The following is a 19,309-nucleotide window of genomic DNA, read 5'->3' as shown; positions in this document are numbered from 1 at the left end:
TGTGTGACACAGAGAAGAACTGAGTCCTAGAAGAAGGAAAAACAAGAAGGCATGCATGTGACAGTCGTTGCATCTACTGGGATTACTTACCATTTATTTGTATTTGAGATACATTTCACATGCCACAGAATGCAAATATATAATTCAGCTATTTTTCACATATTTACAAAGCCAGGGAACCATTACCACAAGGTAGTAAGGATGCAGTGAAAGGCTTTGTGTGAAACACTGTTCTCATGCCGCACCTGTGATATCTCTGACCTCCAGAAACATATCTTCCCCTGGAGTATCAAATAATTGCACCCTCTTGTAGCTTGCATTATAGCCCCCTACACCATACACCTTAAGGTTCTGACCCCAACACCTTTTATTTGGAAATAGAGCCAGTACAGATGTAATTAAGTAATATGAGGTCAGCCTGTAGTAAGGTGGACTCCTAATTTGGTAAGACTGGTACCCTAAGAAAAGAGGGGAATTGCTTCATTGACAACACATAGACAGAATTCATCTTCAGCACCAAGGTGATGGAGGCAGAGATGAATGGTCTCCCAAGACCACCATCAAGTGCCAGAAACTAGGATAAAGGCTTAGAACAGACCTACCCCCACCACCCTCAGATGGAACCAGCTCTCTGAACACCCGGACTCTGGACTTTTAGTCACCCATTGTGTAATATCTTGTCACAGCAAACTAATACACAACCTCCTTTCAGTTTGCAATCTAACCTCCTCTACAGGGCAAATTATAAAGGCGTGGCGCCATCAGACTCGTGTGTAAATACGGATGGTCTCTCTGGTGTGAGAAACTGGAAGAGCAAGCCAGATCTAAAAATGTACAGTAGATGCTGTGAAATGGAAGAAATTGTTTGAAGGGAACTAAGGTGAGGGAAAAGGAAGGGAAAGAAAGGAGAGAAACTGCAAATTAGTTACACTGTCAGTGTCTCTTAGGTCATAGAAAAGGAAGACTGTACGTATATTAATTGGAGAATATTTTATACCTATATCTTGTGCTTTGAGTAACTACTTTAAAGAGAATGATTTGCAATGTATTAGCTATTGATGTTCTCCTCTCATCTTGTTATAAAATTTTGTTTTAACTTTGTTCCATAAAATTAAAAAAAAACATTCAAAGTTATCAAAACTCTATTCTAGTGCTGCTTCCAGCGTAGAGAAGGAGTTGCACAAACGGCAAAGCAGACCTGCTTGGCCTGAAGAGATTCGGGTGTTGATGCCGCCCTTTCCCCCAGGCTGTGACTGTTGTCCAACCAAGCATCTATGATTTCTTATTCTCAGTTTCAGGAAAAGGCTCCTGGGAATTGAGAAATAATTGTTTGGAAATAATATCTAAGAATATAGGTAAACATATAATTCTTTAGGTGTTATAATAAAAAGTAGGGGCTGGAGAGATGGCTCAGTGGTCTAAAGCACCTACTTGGAACAAGCTTGGCAAAGCACAGGGACCGCAGTTCAATCCCCCAGCACCACATGCCAGCCAGCCCTGCCCCAGGTAGGCTGAGCTGGCCACACACACACAATAAATAAATGTAAATAAATAAATAAATAAATAGTTTAAATAAATAAACTAGAAATGGTGATCACCTGTTGGACCTTTAAAGAATAATAATAATAATAATAAAAAGTAAATAGAAATGTAAAAAAATAAAGGTTTGTGTATCTCATGGGAAAGGTGACTACTTCTGATATTTCACCGTGGAACCCCTGAAATTTCAGAGTTAAAATGATCTTTGCTAAAATGTTCTGACCTAGGTATTGAGCCATGGAAATAACCTTATTGAAAGTATCTAGAAATTTTATAGAAAGTACTGTTTGCAGTGTGTGTGTGTGTGTGTGTGTGTGTGTGTGTGTGTGTGTATCTGTGCCTATTTACTTTCCTGGGAAAATGAATCAGCCTGCTTTCTGTAACTATAATGAAATACTTGAGGTTGGGAAACTTTTTAAAGGAAAGAGATCTATGTTTTCTTATGTTTCTGGAGATACATGGTCAGGAGCCCACATTTAGTGGCCTTCTTTTGGGCAGAGTGAGGAGGAGGTTCAGAGCATTGTATTGTGAGAGACAGCCAGACTGTGTGTGTGTGGTTGCATATCCTGGTTGCATATCCTGGTCTCCCTCTCTCTTTTCTTAGGAAGTCTTAGTCAAGGGAATCCTCTCTGAAAACAAGGCTGGCATGGGAAAATGAGAGTAAGTCAGACACCTCCATATCATAAAAGAACATTCCTGAGTGAGAGTACAGCCCATGCACGTATCCAACGGCAGAATGAAGTTGGAACAATAGAACAGCAGGATGATCAGCGAGGCCACAACACAGTGGTCATACAAGACAGTCTCAATAGGGAATGGAAAGGTGAGTGGGGCTAGAGACAGCACAACTTGGGAAGCCATGCTGATTGGCCTAGGTTTTTCTTTTTTGCCAAATGAGATGAAAAGTAATGGACGGAGGAGATTATTGAAATAAGATTTGTTTCTGCAAAGGTGACTCTGGTTGTTGGGCAGGAATTAGACTATAAGAAAGAAAGATGCACATGTAGTGGTGAGACATTATGTTTGCTTGTTTTTGCAATACAGAGGATTGAACCCAGGGCCTTTGCCTGTGGTACTCCTGTCCCAGCCTCCCAGAGTGTTGAGATGAACACCATAGAAGAAGATCAGGTGTGGCATGAAGGTGACTTGAACTTGGGTGGAGGCTTGGAGGTAGAGAGAGATGGGCCACCTGGCAGTATATTCTGAAGAGAGAATTGACCCTCTTTGCTGATAGGGATAGTGATGACAGACAAAAATAACAGCTTCATTCAAGCTTTGCACAATCAAGACTTGCACAATCAAGACTTGCACAATCAAGTACATGGCAACAAAATTGAGTCAGTGGCAAAGACTAGAGAAGCACAGATTTAATGGAGAAAATAAGGAGTATGTTCAGCTCATGTTGTTTGAAGAAGCTCCTACTAATACTGAAATGGACGTGCTGTTTGATTAAAATGCATTTTCAAACACATAACAACTTACTTAAAAGTAAATTTAACTTGATTTTGCCCATGATGCCATTCCTGAGACTTTGTGTGCCTCCTGAGATAACAGGAGACACACAGGAGCGCTGTGAAAATAAGATTCATGTGATAACAACACCTGATGGTGGCCCTCTGCTGAGGTGCTTGGGATCACATGGGGCCTTGAGTGTGGGTCCCGAGGATGGGGTTAGTGGCTTTGTAAGAAGAGACAGAGAGAGTTGCGCTAGTGCCCTTATTCTGTTTTGCCATGTGCCACCTCCCACCGGGGTAGGTAGGATACAGCAAGAAGGCCTCGCCAGATGTGGGACAGATGTTGACACCATGTCTTGGATTTCTCCAAGATTTTACACAAATAAACTTCTATTTTTTTAATTGCTTAGTTTCAGGTGTTTTGCTATCGCAAGAGAAAGCAGACTAAAATAAGCAAGGAGTCCCATGCTTTAGGGCTCCTCATCTAGGAAGCGAGCAGCACCCACAATTTGAAAATTCCTGGTTCTGTTTTTTAAAAACAATGAAAATGTCTTTGGAACTTGCTGATCTTTACACTTCTTTGCTTGTCTCTCCACCCCTGCCTCTTCTATCTCACCACCTCTTTTATTTCATTCCTTTAGGAAATTGTTTTGCGGCCACCTCCTCAGTGTAGGGCAGTGCTGTGGCACCAGGGGCACAAGATTGCATTTGTTTGGTGATTAAAAAAAATAATAATAAAAATAAAAAAAAACCTGCCACCAACTGAGTGACATCAAACAACAGAAATTCATTCTTTTGGGGCTCTGGAGGCCACAAATCCAAATTGAGTGTCCTTAGGGCTGTCCTCCGCTCTCTTCTTAGGCCTCCAGGAAGGGTGTATCCTCGTCTCTTGCAGCCTCTGCTGGCTCCTGGGCTTTTTCCTGGTGGCTGCATCGTCCAGTGTGAGCTGCCAGCTTCCTGTGGCCTCCTGTTCCGAGTGTCTCGGACTCCCCCTGCCTTTCTCTCCAAAGGACACTTGTGACTGGGTTGAATCTGTATAATGTAATATGATGTCATCTGGAAGTCTTTTACTTTACTACATTTGCACAGGTGCTTTCTCCAAACAAAGGAACATTTTCAGGTAGTGGGGGAACAAATCCTTTGGGAGCTGCTGTAAGTCACAAATGAGAGATTCCCTCCCTCTTCTAAGACTTTCTGAAGGGACAGTCAAAGTTAGTGTAAAGAAGAGAGAGAGAGAATTCAGGCGGAGTTGCCAACAGGCTTGGTGACCTGAGAGAAAGGGCGTGTAGCCTCCCAGGATGGACACCAGTTAGGAATGCGCTGAAAGGTTGGGCCGAGCCAGGTCGCTGGGGGCTGCTGGCCCTTTGTGAAGGTGCTTGGACTCCAAGGCATGGGGGAGCTGCAAGAGGTGGTAAGCAGAGCAAGCTCATCCCGAGCTGTGCACTGGCTAAAGCATAAGGCTGTGTGTCTTGTGAAGAATGTAAGAGGAAGACAGTGACAGACAGGCCGGTTAAGTGACTCTTTGGGAGTCCAGGCGAAGCATTTGGTGGTTTGGATGTGGTGGATGGCAGAGGCCTTTTAGAGTAGAATGTGTCAGAACCACCAAGTTTTACTGGCTCTTGTCACTCCCAACCAGAGATCTGATTAGTCATATTCCGAAGGGCAATATGTGAAGGCCATGCTTCTTGTGGCCTGGTAAAACCATTTAAGAAGGGAGTCAACCTTTATAAATTATGTTGAATGGCTTGAAGAAGACTTTGTGAGGAGGAGAAATGAAAGCTTATACTGATGGGTGCTGAACTCATCCTGAAAATATCCCCTCCTTTCCATTCAGCTGTACGCTCTTATGGCCTTGAAGAGCGTGCTGGTGTAATTTGGAAGTTTTAATGGCCTCTGCATGGAATATGTGGATATGTGGTTGTTTCAACTATTTTCATTCTGGTATTTTTATGGCCTGAGCTATTTTAGCCAGTAACCCAGCACCGAGAAGAGACAAGCAGACCCCAGAGGCCCAATTATTGTCTCTAGGAATCTGTCCAGCAGCTTGGAAGGTTGTGGGAAGCAGCTGCCCCAGGATGCAGGGCTGCACACCTTGCTGCCCTTAGAACCATGCAGTGGACCTCCAAATCGGAAGGTAGAAACCTCTTCCTTTCTTGGCAGTGCCCTAAACCTTCAATGTAAAACCTGAAGTGGGTGGAAAATTTGCCTGGTTGGAAAAAGCCAGCAAGAACGCAAACCAAGTGTTTGGTATTTTCACCCAATTCCTTCCATTGTGACACAAAATTTCTAAATTTGCACCCAAGAGCCAGCCTGCTCTGTGGCAGGGGCTGTCCTCAGGGTTTTAGAGCTGGGTCTGGATGGTCCTCCTGCCATGGGTTGATCTGATCAGAGGACTGTGGGGATGGAGCCTGGGTCTCGGATCTTGGTAGGTCCTGCAGGGTCTCAGCAGTGCGAAGGCACATACACGTGCGCTGAGCCCCCTGGAAAAGCACATCTGTGCTCAAAGGAAGAGTGGAACACAGTGCAGCAGGGTGTTGCCACCTTATTAACAAGTGATGGGCTCTTCATGTCAGAAGCAGTAATGATTTCCCACAAGCCCTGCAAACAGAATGAGAGGACTCAAGTCTCACTTCAGGTCCTTGCACAGCCCAGGGCTTTATCTGGAACTCAGGCTGTCTTTGCTCAAGGGTGCCTTTGGGTTAGGAAACTTCATGCATGGCAACCAGGGCTCTGGAACACACCCGGTTGTCATCTGTGGCTACGTGCAAGCACAGCTCCCTGCTGAAGGGGAAATAACCACAGAAAGATTCTGGGTGATGTCACTGAGAAAGAACTGAGCAGATGACTCTAATGTCAGAAGTGAAAGTCCATCCCAGAACCTTTGCTGCCCACGGAAATTCCCAAGGAGGCACCCTGACAAACCATGAGGGCCAAAATATGTGGTTCTGTTCACGTCCTCTCCCCTCATCTCCTAGAAGTGCACCCCACCCCAAAGGATAAAGAGATAAGCACTCCTACCAGGATGTACTCCTGGGTTCAAACAAGGCCACCATCTGGCACACGGTAGGCCCGCTGGCCACCGTGTTGCTGTCTGTTGTCACCGTGGCTAGCTGAGCCTTTCTTATTATTCTTGTGTGCCCTTGTGCCCTCCCCAGTGCCCTGATCTCTGCACGCAGCAGGCACTCAGTAGCTGCTTGCTGATTCCTTTCCATCCTGGTAGGAAAACGAGCTGTGGCTGGGCCGGGCACTCAGAGCCTGGAAGAGCATTCATGGGGGTGGAGCAGCGAAGCCCTACAAGAAACAGGCCCCAGAGTGGCTGAGAGCTAGTGCCCCTGCCTTTCCTCACCAGCCAACCTCTCTGAGCAGCCACCAGAGAACTTAGACCCAGAGAGAGGCTCTCCATTCCCTGACTCCAGCTTGGAAGATAAGGAAGGAAAGATAACCTTGTCCCGAGGAGGATTTCAGACATTTTTTGGAGGTGAAAATGATAATGTTAGATGAAGTGCATTTAGAAGTAAAGGAAAATGAGGACAGGAGTGTCCCACAGGAAAATTCAGGTATGGGTAGTGGGATAAGCAGCTCAGCTCTCTTTTGTCTCTAAACAAGATCAGTCATTCCTATGAGCATCACACTGGGGGAAGTAAGATGCGCTAGCTTTCTGTTGCTGTAACAAAACGTCTTAGGTAAACAACAGCACCAAAGGAAAGATTTATTCTGATTCATGGCTTCAGGCCTTTCGGCCCAGGATCACTCAGCCCTGCTATTGCCTTGGGCCTGTGGTAGCCCAGCACACTAGGGCAGGAGCACAGGGACCCCACTCATCTCCTGGCAACTGAGGAACAAAGAGAAAGTGAGAGGAGAAGGGTCTCAGGGTCCCAGCATGCCTTTGAAAGATACAGCCCCAGCAATCCAATTGCCTCTCCCTCAGCTCCAGCTCCTAAGAAATCTCACTTCCTCCCAACATGAAAGGGCATGCCAGGCCTTAGCACCTGGGCTGCTGGAGGACATTTTCCATCCAAACCACAGCACGATGTTATCAGAGGGGATGAGCTTCATGTGTTCTTAGCCTCAGCATACTTGGAAAACATAGACCAGGACAAGAATGCTTGATCATGGGGTCCTTGGAGAGTGAGATGATTGTGTCCCTGGTGCTGGGGCAGCCAGACAAGTATTTAAGGCCTGGCCCTGCTGCCGACTAGTTGCTCCTAACCTTCATTATTGAATGTCTCTGGGCTTTAGCTATAATACACAGCTGGACATCTGAAGTCCCCGTGAATAGAAGGAAAATACACACATAACTCTTTGTAAAGCCGGTGATACTCTATACATTTACATGTATGAATTACTTCAGTACTGTGGACTCTTTGAGGGAGGTGGGTGGTTATCATCCATGTCTGCATTCAAGGAAACGGAAAGGGTAGGTCCCTGGCATGGTCACACTCGCTGATATGTAGCTGAGCCAGGGTTTAAATGCAGGCTTTCTGCCACCCAGTTTGTGCTCTGTGCCACTATTTTACATTATGTGCATACTCAAGAAGTCCCAGCCACTGCTAAAATCCACAGCCCTGTCTTACAGATGAGTTGTAATAATAGTTAACTGACTGCCCGATGAGCAGGGGTTTACACTCCACTTCAATGGGGTAAGATTCTGCCTGATTTTCCTCTAAAAAGCCTGTCCCAACAGTCACTCTCGTCAGCAATGTCTGGGACGTAGGTTTCCAAGCACTGAAATAGAGTTTGCACTGCACTGTGAACTTTTTAAAAAGTATTCACCAAAGAGTGATTGAGTCCTTACAGTGGGCCGGGCACTGCTGTATTAGTGATGACAAGAGACCAAGGTCTCCTACTGGTGGATCTGGGTCGTAGGCTGTGGTCCCAGTGCTTCCTTTGTCTCTCTGGGTCCCACACATGAAACATTGAAGACAGAAGGCTTTGGAGTGAACTTGCACTCCCTGAGCACTGCAGGGCCAGGTTCCCTTTACACCAGGAGAGCCTCAGAGCACTTCTGAGAGGGGCACTGCTAAGAGAATCACCCCCATTTCTACAGAAGAAGAGCCAGAGACCCAAAGGGTTACAGTGCTGAGGCTCAATAAATACTCAACTGCAATGTTTCTACCAATTGCGTCATTGATTTGGAACTCGTTTTGTGTATGTATATATTTATGTGAAACTAAGGCAAACAGTCTAATGTGTTAATATTAATAATCTTCCCCATAGTCTTAGATTCTAACTAGGAAGGATTCAAATTGGCTGGGTTAGTGTCTAGAATATGATAGATGAAAAGAAATCCTATTATTGGACAAACAGAGAAAACTAAATAGGCTAGGAAGGCTACTGTGATCTTCAAAACAAAGGCCAACAGGGCCCTAGAAGGAGAGGGAGAGCAAGACCCTTGGAAGGGCTGAGATTTAAAATATGAGAGTAGGCCAAGCATGGTGGTGCACGCCTGTAACCCTGGCACTCTGGCAGGCTGATACAGTTCAAGCCCTGACCAGGCAACTTAGAAACTTAGCAAGATCTTGTTTCAAAGTACAAAATAAAAAGGACTGGAGTTGTAGCTCAGTGCAGAGGTACTGGTTTTGATCCCAAGTACAAGGAAGGAAGGAAGGAAGGAAGGAAGGAAGGAAGGAAGGAAGGAAAGAAGGAAGGAAAGGAAGGAAGGAAGGAAGGAAGGAAGGAAGGAAGGAAGGAAGGAAAGGAAGGAAACAGCTGGAGATATTATGGTGCACACATATAAGCCCAGCACTTGGGAGCCAAGATGGGAGGATAGCTGTGATTCTGAGGCCAGCCCGGGGCTACACATGTGAGTTCAAGGCCAGCCTGCACTAGATAGTATGAGAGAGAGAGAGAGAGAGAGAGAGAGAGAGAGAGAGAGAGAGAGAGAAAGAGAATGAGTATTATTGGCTGGGAGGGGGTGGGGGTGGGGGTAGGTAATAGTATCTTAAAAAGTGTCTGTGGCCCAGTGCATTCCCAGAGAAAGCAGCTTGTCAGGTGAATAGGTAAGTGAGCCAATGACCCAGGGAGTGATGTCCAGCTGGCATTTCTGCAGTGGCCACTGAGAGTGGCAGAGATGAGGAGGGGCATTCACAAGGAGGCTCCACTGTGGGCAAAGCACCTTTGATGTTTCCCCAAGAAGAAGCATTGTAATACCTGAGCTCATTTTGATTGGTGGACGCTTTTTGAGAGGCATCCTGGGGGACCAGAGCCACAGAGCTCACTGGTTTCATGTGAATCCAGGGCTTTTGCACTAAACTACGTTCCCAAACACCTTTTAAATATCAGTTTGTTTGAGAGAGGGTCTTGCTAAGTCTTTAAGTTTCCCTGCATGAGCTCAAAACTATGACCCTCTGTCTCAGACTCAAAGTACTGGGATGGTAGGTGTGTGCCATGTGGCTTGAATCACACCTCAAGAAGCAACCAAGGACAGTCACTGAGACAAATAAGATGCACTCGCTGCCCCTGACACTTGGGAGGTCACAGACAAATGGGCGGATGGTGGTGCACATCCTACTTTGTCAAGGAGTGACATAAAGATGCGCTGGAGTCCAGAGGTGCTTTGAGAAAGGAATCACTGACTTGGCCTGAGTGTCCAAAGGAAAATCTGTACAGAAGAGGTTGTGGGTAAAAGAGGCCCTAGAAAGTGAGGAGAAGGAGCTCACCAGATGATGAAGAAAAGGGAAAGCATTCCACCAAGACGAGGAGCAGAGGCAGAGAGTCCTAAACTGGCAAGGCTGAGACAGAGAGAAGTAAACTTCAGAGAGGCTGAGCTGAAACCAGGAAGAGAAGTGAGAGCCTTAAGATCATTGAGTGGGTGACAAGGGCGCCAGCCTCTGTCACAGGCTGAATGGCCACTGAGGACCCATATGCTGAAGGCTGGTTACGAGGCGAGCAACCTCCCCTGCTGCACATTCCCCTCATGGTACACTGCGCTCCCATAGGTCCAAAGCAGTAGGTCCACCAACTGTGAACTGAAACCACCAAAACTTTCCACCAACGTAAACCTTTCTTCTTTTTAAGTTGACCATCTCAGGTATTCTATCAGTGATGGAAAAAGCAACATGGGCTTCCAGTTAAAGAATTGATTGGCTCGTAGGAAAAAATGCCAGCAGACATTTGCAAAAGGGAAAGTGCTGAGAGCAGAATCCTTCTTAGGGAAATAGCAAGGGTGGCAATCAAGACTAAGAAAGTATCTTTCTTCCCTAACCTTCAGCCCAGTAGGTCGTACAAAAATTTCATTACGGTATTGTTATGAGGTGTTTGCTCAAGTTGGAGTGCTCCACAACTTACTAATACTCTGACCTTGGGCAAATGCTTAATTTTCTAGGTCTTTAGTTTTCTTAATTCAAATAATTCTCTTCATCTCATAGTGATAATTTAATGATACCATATAGTTTCAAAGAATACTTGGTGGTCTCAAAAAATGTTCATGGTTAATACTATAAGAATTAGTCTTTTAGTTATTATATATTGAGTTGGTCTCCATTGATGTTTGACTTAGGGGACACACACTGGACCCTGATAGCCACCATCTTGTCCTCTCTCCCTGCACTCCACTCACACCACTAAGAAGAGGACGCTCCTGCAAGGGGCTGATGCTTCTCCTGAAGTACAGAGCTACACGCAGTGATGACTTAGTGTGGGCCTACTAAGTGGCTTGCTGACCAGGTCAACAAAAACAGCTTTCAGTAAATCGAAAATAAAACCGTTTTCTAGACACAGTCACAGGGTGTTGGAATTAGGTGCAGGTTACATCTTCAGCTGAAACTCAGAACACCGAGGTGTCCTCATTCCATTGATCTAACTGGGCTCATTCAGCTCTGCAGAAATCTCTAGAAAAGTTAGAGTTGGTTGGAAAGATTTAATAAAGCAAGGATATAGTCTAGGAGAAATAGTAAGAAGTGACAGGAAAACCCCATCAACCATGAAATATAGTTTATCTAACAATTGATGATAATATAATTTTGAGGTTTGTCTCATGATAGGAGATATAATATAAAAAGAATACTTTAATACCCATCTGGGGCCAAAATGTTAACAAAAACTAAGCTGTAGGAAGGAAAACAGAACAAAAGAGCATGCATTGCTTGGTGGCGGAAAAATCAAGAAAGGTTATAGGTACCAATTAAACCTTTTTTTAAAATTTTACTTTTTATAATACTAAGGATTGAAGCCAGAGCCTTTCATGTACTAGGAAAGGTCTCTACCACTGTGCTACTCCTTAGCCTTTATTTTGATTAAAAATATATAGGTTTAACATATCAGTTAAAAAATCAAGTGTAATGGAAAAGGTATGGGGAGAAATTAATTGCTTATAATTGAGTGAAAGCAGTTAATCTACCAAGACCAGAGACCGTATCACACCAACCCCAAGATACTCTGGAGAAAGCAGAACTATGGAGTCAGTAAAATTAGGGTTTGCCAAGGAACATGAGAGGGATGAATAGGCAGAAGAGAGGATGTTTGGGAAAGTGAAATGATGCTTTGTGACATTGACTTCATGGATATACGATCCTGTAAGTTTTTCACAACCTACAGAATGTCCAACACAAATGAACCTTAATGTAAGCAATGGATTCTAGCTCATAATGAAGTATCAGTATTAGTTCATCAGTTGAGTAAATACACTACATCAATGCAAAAATCGATAGTAAGGGAAACTGGTGGGGGATATATAGAAATTAGCTTTTACTCATTCTTTCTGTAGAGCTAAACTTCTGGGAAGAAGCATTAATTTGAAACATTAAAGGGCACACACTAGTGGAGTGGAAGTATATTTTGAACTATTATGTCATTAATTGAGGCAAAAAAAGAGAGAATAGAATAATCTTGAACAATGCAGGGAAAACTGAAGCTAGGAAAGTCATTGGAAAAGCTAACCATCCAATATCCATTATGTGCAGCTCTGAAGAGGGAAATGGGGTTCTAAGTGGCTCGGTGGTGGCCACCTACTTAAGCAGTTACACACAGAACCCAGTCTGATCCTTTCTTGGATCCTGTAAGAATGTAATTTCCAAAATTGCTTTGGAAAAAAGTAATAACCTGTCCATGGTCCCATTTATAGAGAACGTCAAGCACAGACTGGTCTGGTTAATTTCATATTCTGTTTAAGTGAAGGTTGCCATAGATACCATGCATGAACATCTAATTTTCTCAGAAATAGAATTCATTTAATGAGAACAAATTTAAATGTATTTGGTGATGAGTCCTTGGTAATGGGGAGGGCCCTCCAGGACCCAGCAGGCTCCCAGTGTGTCACTCCAAATGTCACTTCTTGTTCAGAATCACAGGTGGCGGGGGGGGGGGGGAGGCAGTCCTCTCTGACACAGGGTAAAACCCTAGAAGTCAGATGCTCCGCAGATACTCCTTACGCTGGCCCTTTGTCGCTGGCCTAAGAAGGCAGTGCAGGAAATGTTTGCACAGCAACATTAGGACAATAAAAACTCTTCTGCTGGTGGCATCAGATGCTTTGATCTTGATGAGTGGCAGCCCTGGGATTCAACTGAAGTCCTTTCTTGTATCCCTTGCCATTGCAAAGACTTGAGTAATTTCTGAACGAATGAAGAGGCCAGGACCCCAGAGTTCTGGGTAGGGTGGTTAGACAGATCCTGGAGCTAGCAGAGCCTGTTGTCTGGGCTCCAGCTCTGCCCAGCTCTGGCTACTGCGACTTGGCCTGTTGCCTCACATCTGTGTATGACAGATGAATCACAACAATGGCTACTTCATAGGAGAGCTCAGAGAATCAATAGGAAACTGCGAAGAACTTAGCACACAGCACGGGGCAATAAACGTTAACATTATAGTGGTCGTTATTAACATTCCTCTAGCCCATGGAAAGAGTCCAAGAGGAGACTCCAGTGAGAGCTGAGTGAGACTGAGCTAGTTCTGGGGCCTCCCTGGGTAGGGTAGAGCTTTGCAGTCTGCACACATTCATGAATTCTTTGTCATTTGGATTGCAGCTGCTTCACAATGCCTGAGTAGCAGGCCCAGAACACATTGGCGTGTGCCACACTGTGCACAGAACTCCTCCCTGAGTCTGCAGTGTGGATGTGGAAACCCATGGACACTGAGCTTCAGTCACGGCCCAGCGGAGTGTCGCCCACACACGTCGGATGTCTGCATGCTTGCTTGGGTCTTCTGCCAGCCTGGTCTTTCTTCCCTCATTCTTACACTCCCTGGGTGAATGCTCCTGGCATCCTTGTTCCTACGCTTCCTGGCCTGCTCTTCTCTGTGGTCCTTATTGGTGGTTCTCTCTCCAGTGTCCGTCCCACAGGGATGCATAGGCTCCTGGGGACAGCTCAGGGCTTCTGTAAGTTGCTGGAGTGCATTGTTGTGGTCTTGCACACCACTCAGTGTATTCATCCTTTGTTTCTTCCATCTGGAAGGCAGGGCCAGGGCATCATGGCGCAGGTACACTTGTGAAAGCGAATCTACCACAGGGTTTATTTATTCCAGTTTCTTGGCTTCTCCGAGACAATCTGGTTGCAATTTCAGGAGCAGACTCTCAGTCTGGCTACTTTATCGCTTCTCCTTTTGCCTTTTGTCCAGTTGCAGCTTTGCAGAATGCCTCTTTCTGTCTGGGTTATTTCTTGTAAAATACGCACCTAAACCTGCTGTGATTGAAACAGACCACACGCACACACACCCTTGTGTACATACCCAAGACTTCTGCCCAGTGTAAGAGCTTTCGGGAGCCACACATCTAGATTTTATGGCCGCAAGTATTTGTCCTTAATGTGTTGTTTTGTTCCAGTGTCCATGACTTACACCACTCTCGCTTCCCCCTTCCAATTCGTATTTTGTTCCACATTTCGCAAGGTTCTCCATGTGAGCCTATATTTTCTGATTTGTGTCATGTTTTCAAGTCTCTGTCACCCTTCTTTTTTGGAAAGCAAGAGAAGGAAAACAACCACCCAGAACACAACATGCTACTAATCAATAACATTCTAGGTAAAACTTGAATTTTCAAATGAAATTGGACAGACTGCAGGGAACTGTGTGTCCCCTGGGGAATGATCTGGCGCTAGTGGGGACTGGAAGCCATGAGTTGTCAGTCTTTTCTTTCTTTTGGGGTCTCTATGGAAAGTTTGGCTACCTGGATGTGGAACACCACTCCCTTCCCACTCATCAGAACACAGAGCTGCCCAGCCTGGTATTTAGAATACCTGTGACCCCTGAGGGGTTCCTTGTTTGGGCCTGATTCCTTCAGGCCTAAACCTCCATGAATGCAGGTCCACAGGGGAAATAAGCACTTAAGAAAATAACTACTGGCCAGTAGGGTAAGTCATGGTAGCCCTAGAGCTCTCCTTAGCTTTGTTTTTCTAAAAAGGACCCAAGACTGTGACCAAACAAATCAGCATATGCCCAAGGGATCCCTTGGGAGAAAGGTGAACAAGGTAGGCAGCTGGTTGGAGAGGCAGGCAGGGTGCCCGAAAGAAATATAACACATCCCATCCCTCTCTGGGTAGATATTACTGAGTGTTCCACAGTAATATGAATGCAGTGGGAAGTTGTATGGGTGTCTGTGGTGAAGAAAGCCACCTCCTCTGAGCTGAGGAGCTGCAGATGCAAGAGGACGAAGCTCAAGTGGGCTGCCGGGCTCTGACCTGCATGGCCAGTCCCAGGCACAGCTCCAAAGCTGGGCTCCATGTGAATGTCTTCCTCCTTGTACTGGAGACTCCACAACCCTGAGCCCCTGTGGCTCTTTACTTAGCTACTTAAAGACATCACACCCATTTCCAGTGACTCTTCTTATCCAGAAGTACTTTCCCTTTAACTCTGTGTTGGCTGGACTTGATTGAAAACTTGATTGGATTAAGAAACTCCAGATGAGATGATTGGATTGCAAGGGCGCCAACCTTTGAGTGGGCTACCCATCGATGTCACAAGTTGAGCTGCTTTCTTCCACCGTGCCTTCACCAGCTGACCATGGACTAAAACCTCCAAACTTGTAAATGTGGTAGAAGAAAGTGGCTCAACTCATGACATCAGGGAAGCAGAATAGGATGAGAGTCGGAGCAGAGGAGGCCAGCGTTCAGATATGTGCCCTGTGGTCATGGCTTCCTGACTAATCTCCTCCGTCTAGACCTTACCTCCTATAGCTCATTCAACCATAAAATCATCAACAGTAAGGGGACATTTGTGTTTTTAATATATGTGCATACAAATGTACCAGTAATAACAGCAATAGCAACATGACTAACATGTAGGTGGCATATGTCATACACTAAGCATTAAGCTAAGTGCTTTATAAGTTGTTTTTATTCTCATTTTAAAGATAAGGAAACAGGTGTTGGGAGACTGGTAACTATGTTTATAGAGGCAAAGGAATATGTGCCAGAGCCAGATTGAAACCTAACTCATTTGCATGAGCCCTGTTCTAACCAGTAGGCTCCACCGTCCACAGAACCAACCCATTATGTGAATGCCTGTTTCATTAAGTGCTTCTGATTTTGAATGCAGCAAATGGCATATTTCTATTCCTTCACAAATAAGTACAGATCATTTCTTTTCTATTTTGTCCTTCAAATGGTCATTAGCTTTCTACACTTTTATGTGAGCATCAAAATGGCCCATAAAAATATGTTCACAATTTTAAAAAATTAAAAGCTTGCCTTTTAGACCCTGGCACCTTGTAATAAAGTATGATGAAATTTCCCCACTGATGTGTTTTGTGGCCGAGTCAAATGCTTCACTTGACTGTGTTCATCACCTGCAGGCTAGTGGCAGGCACAGCCCCTCCCCCAGGCTTGTGGGCAACCCCTGACAGGGCCCCACCACCCCCACCCCCCCACCCCCACCCCCGGCAGCAGGCTCCATAAACATCAGCACTGGTGATGGATTATAAACATAAAAGTATGTGGGAAGAAGTGGCCGTCATTTCTCTGATGTGACCTTTTTACAAAGCCCATTTATTGACTGAAGGAGCAAGCTTGAGGCTTTAACTCTGTCTTCTACCCGACACACCTCAAAACATAGGGAAAAGGTCAGAGCTTTGCAAAACTGATTGGTTGATTATTTTTCATAAATCTGAACAATTATTGTAGCCAAGCAGTTAGTTTGATCTGCTCTTTTCATTGAACAGGGTAGGGGTGTTTGTTTGTTTGTTTTGTTTTAATAGAAATGACCTATCCCTTTAACCCAGTCATGAATCTTGGGTATATAATTTAAAGAAAATATTGTGTTTAATGTTATCATTATTAGCGTTAGTATTATTGGCACTGGAGAGTGAACCCACAGCTTTTGCAATGGGTTACTCTGCACTGAGCTTCTTTATTTTATGACAGAATCTCAGTAAGTTTCTCAACAGGGCTCAAACTTGCAAACTCCTGTCTCAGCCTCCCAGACTGCTGGGAATTCAGGTGTGTGCCACCATGCCTGGTGATCCAATTATTCTTAAAATTTCTATTTTACAAATTCTGATTTTCCTCCCATCTGAATATACCCAAGAATTTCCGGGAAGCAGTTTGTGACTGAATCTGCTTACGTGTAAGAAATAATGTTATCTCTTCCCTGTACGCACACCAGCAGGAGCAATCACCCTCAGTGAGCATTTACTATGTCCTTGGAGAAATCTTGCACAGTTGTGCATGCGTACGTGCTCGCTAGCTCTGCTCCCACCATTGTGCAGCTGGGAGCAAATGGCGTGGATCCTGGCTCTCTGTGCTTGGTGCTGTACGGTGTTTGCACAGCACAAAACTAACATCAGAGGACTGTGCGGGATTAAGTTCATTCATTCGTGTGAAGAGCTGAACAGAGAACCCGGAATCTGGCAGGGCTTGGCCATTGTTATTTGTGTTCCTAAACATCATTTAAGTCTTGTTGTTGATTGTCCCTGTATAGGAAGTAAAATTCAGAAGGGTCAATAATCTAACCAAGATCTTGTGCACAGAGGGCAGCTGCTTCCTCCTGCAAATGTTCATCCAGCTCTGTCCCCACTGTGCAGAGAATAATGGTGGGTGCCTGACATGAGCGTGCTCTTATATCTAAACCAAAACAAAAAGCAACATTGGTTAAAAAAAAAAAAAAAATATATATATATATATATATATATATATACACACACACACAAAGTGTGCATTAAAGACAACTTTAATATAAAACATTTAAAATGTCGAGAATACTTTTTTAAGATACAGGAAATAATTGTTAAGATGGGCAAAACCACAATTCTTTTTTTTTTGGCGGAACTGGGGATTGAACTCCGATCCTTGCGTTTGCCAGTCAAGCGCTTATCATACTGAGCCATCTCCCCAGCTCCATAAACCCACAATTCTTATAAAAGCATGCTTGCAAAGATAAAATTTATCTGAGTACTCATTTCTCGGAGGAAAGGTAGGCTCATATTAGGTATTCACATAAATTGTTACTTTTTTTTCTTATGTAGTATCTTTTTATTTGTTCATGTTGGTCAAATATATTAGTTCCTTAAAAAAAATAAGGGTGGGCTCTCTCATTTTGTAGCTGACATTGAAATGATGACTCAAGATGAAGATTTAGACTGATATCTAAGAAAAGATGCACAGGGGATTGGACACGGGTCCCTGCACTAGGCTGTATGCTCTCCTTGATGTCCTCCTCCCCCTTCTCCTCCTTCTCCTCCCCCTCCTCCTCCTCCTCCCCTTCTCCTCTTCCTGCTTCTACTCCTTCTCCTCCTCTTTCTCCTCCTCCTGCTCCTCCTCCTGTTCCTGCTCCTGCTCCTCCTGCTTCTCCTCCTCCTCTTCATCCTCCTCCTCTCCCTCCTCTTCTTCCTTCTCCTTTTTTCCTTTGAGACCAGATTGGGCTAAATTGTCTAGGCTGGACATGTGACCCTCCTGCTTCAGCCCCCCAGCAGTTTTACTAGAGGTGTGTGCCGCCATGCTGGATGGGCTAGTTAATACTTGAACATTTTCCCCAGGATGGGAAATAAGCATTCATAAATGCATCTCAGAACTGCAGATAAGAGACTTGGTGGAGGCATAAAGTAAAATACTGAGACAAATCATGAATGATGATTCCCATGCCACTATACCTTCTCTTTGAGGTATCACATGACCCACAAATTTCAAAGTAGCAGGTTCTTCTGTTTATCTTTTTACCTACATTTGATCAGTTACTTAAAACAAGTTTTTCTTTTCATTTTAAGGCTGCATCCAGGGATCCTATAGAGAATTACACCCCAGCACCTTCAGTCTCATTAACACATTGGCTCAGCCCCACCCTGTCTGTGTCACGTTAGATCAATATGCAGCTGCTGATGCCATCTTCTGACCCTGGCGTTCTGTTCTGTTTTTCCCAGTGCCTCTTCCATTGGAGCTTCAGGTTCTTCGGCATTGTTATCCTTTTCATTCTCCATCTGCGTCTTCAAAACAAAAATAAGAGTAAATTAATAAATGCTAGTTATCTGCCCTTACAGAAAGCATGAAATCAAACAAGGCCAAGACCTCATTGAGAGAAAGACCAAGAATCTTGCCTAAAAAGAAATTAGAAAGCATATCTGTGAAGTGTCCCATTTAGCAAAAATCAAGGAAGAGCAAGTTATGGGCTGTAAGTTGTTCTTTCCTTATGAATTCAAGACCCTCTTAATATTTAGATGGCATAAAATATTAAGAAAAACAGGATATCGCTACATTGGCAGGAAACTATTTTCGAAAGTGTCAGAGCTCATTGAACAAAAAGATCATAATTGCAAAATAGTGATGGCTGATTCCAGCATGAAGCTTGAAGGTGAATAAACATAGCTGAGAGGCTATAAGGGCTTCCTGTTTTGAATTTCAGAAAAGCCAAGGCTTTTGCAAATATTTTTAGATGTAATGTTTATGGAAGGCAAAAAATATTAACCTAGAATGTTGGGTAGCACAACTAAATGTTGGTTTTACATTCTAAGTAACTTAGACTATTGGACAGAGAACTGAACTACTGTACTTTTCCCTTCATTTCTTGCCTAAAAAGGGCAATAGTGAGAAAATGACTTTAACCAGAATATTCAACAAGCATTTATTAAAAGTCTGTGGTACAAATAACATTCTGCATAAGACATTTAGATTATACCCAAAGCCAGCAGAGGATGAAATACATGCCCCTGACAGTTCAATGCAGGACAGAAGAATAACAAATTCACAGGCATGGAAGAGCCGGAAAATAACTTCCTGGTGCTACAGCAGTTAGTGGGGTGCTCTCCGCAGCTAGCCCGGAGAGCACCCCACTAACTGCTCGTCATTCACCCTCATTCCCCCACTCTCAGCTCGTCCCCGTGTTACCTTCCAGGGCGCTCTTCTGTGTCCCCTCCAAAGAGACTGCACCTTTGCACCACACAAACATCATTTTTAGCCCCTTTCTTG

Source organism: Octodon degus, unplaced genomic scaffold, assembly GCF_000260255.1.
Source record: "Octodon degus isolate 3935 unplaced genomic scaffold, OctDeg1.0 scaffold00006, whole genome shotgun sequence".
NCBI classification, from domain to species: domain Eukaryota; kingdom Metazoa; phylum Chordata; class Mammalia; order Rodentia; family Octodontidae; genus Octodon; species Octodon degus.
The sequence above is the reverse complement of the archived record's forward strand: the minus strand, read 5'-3'. Positions refer to the sequence as shown.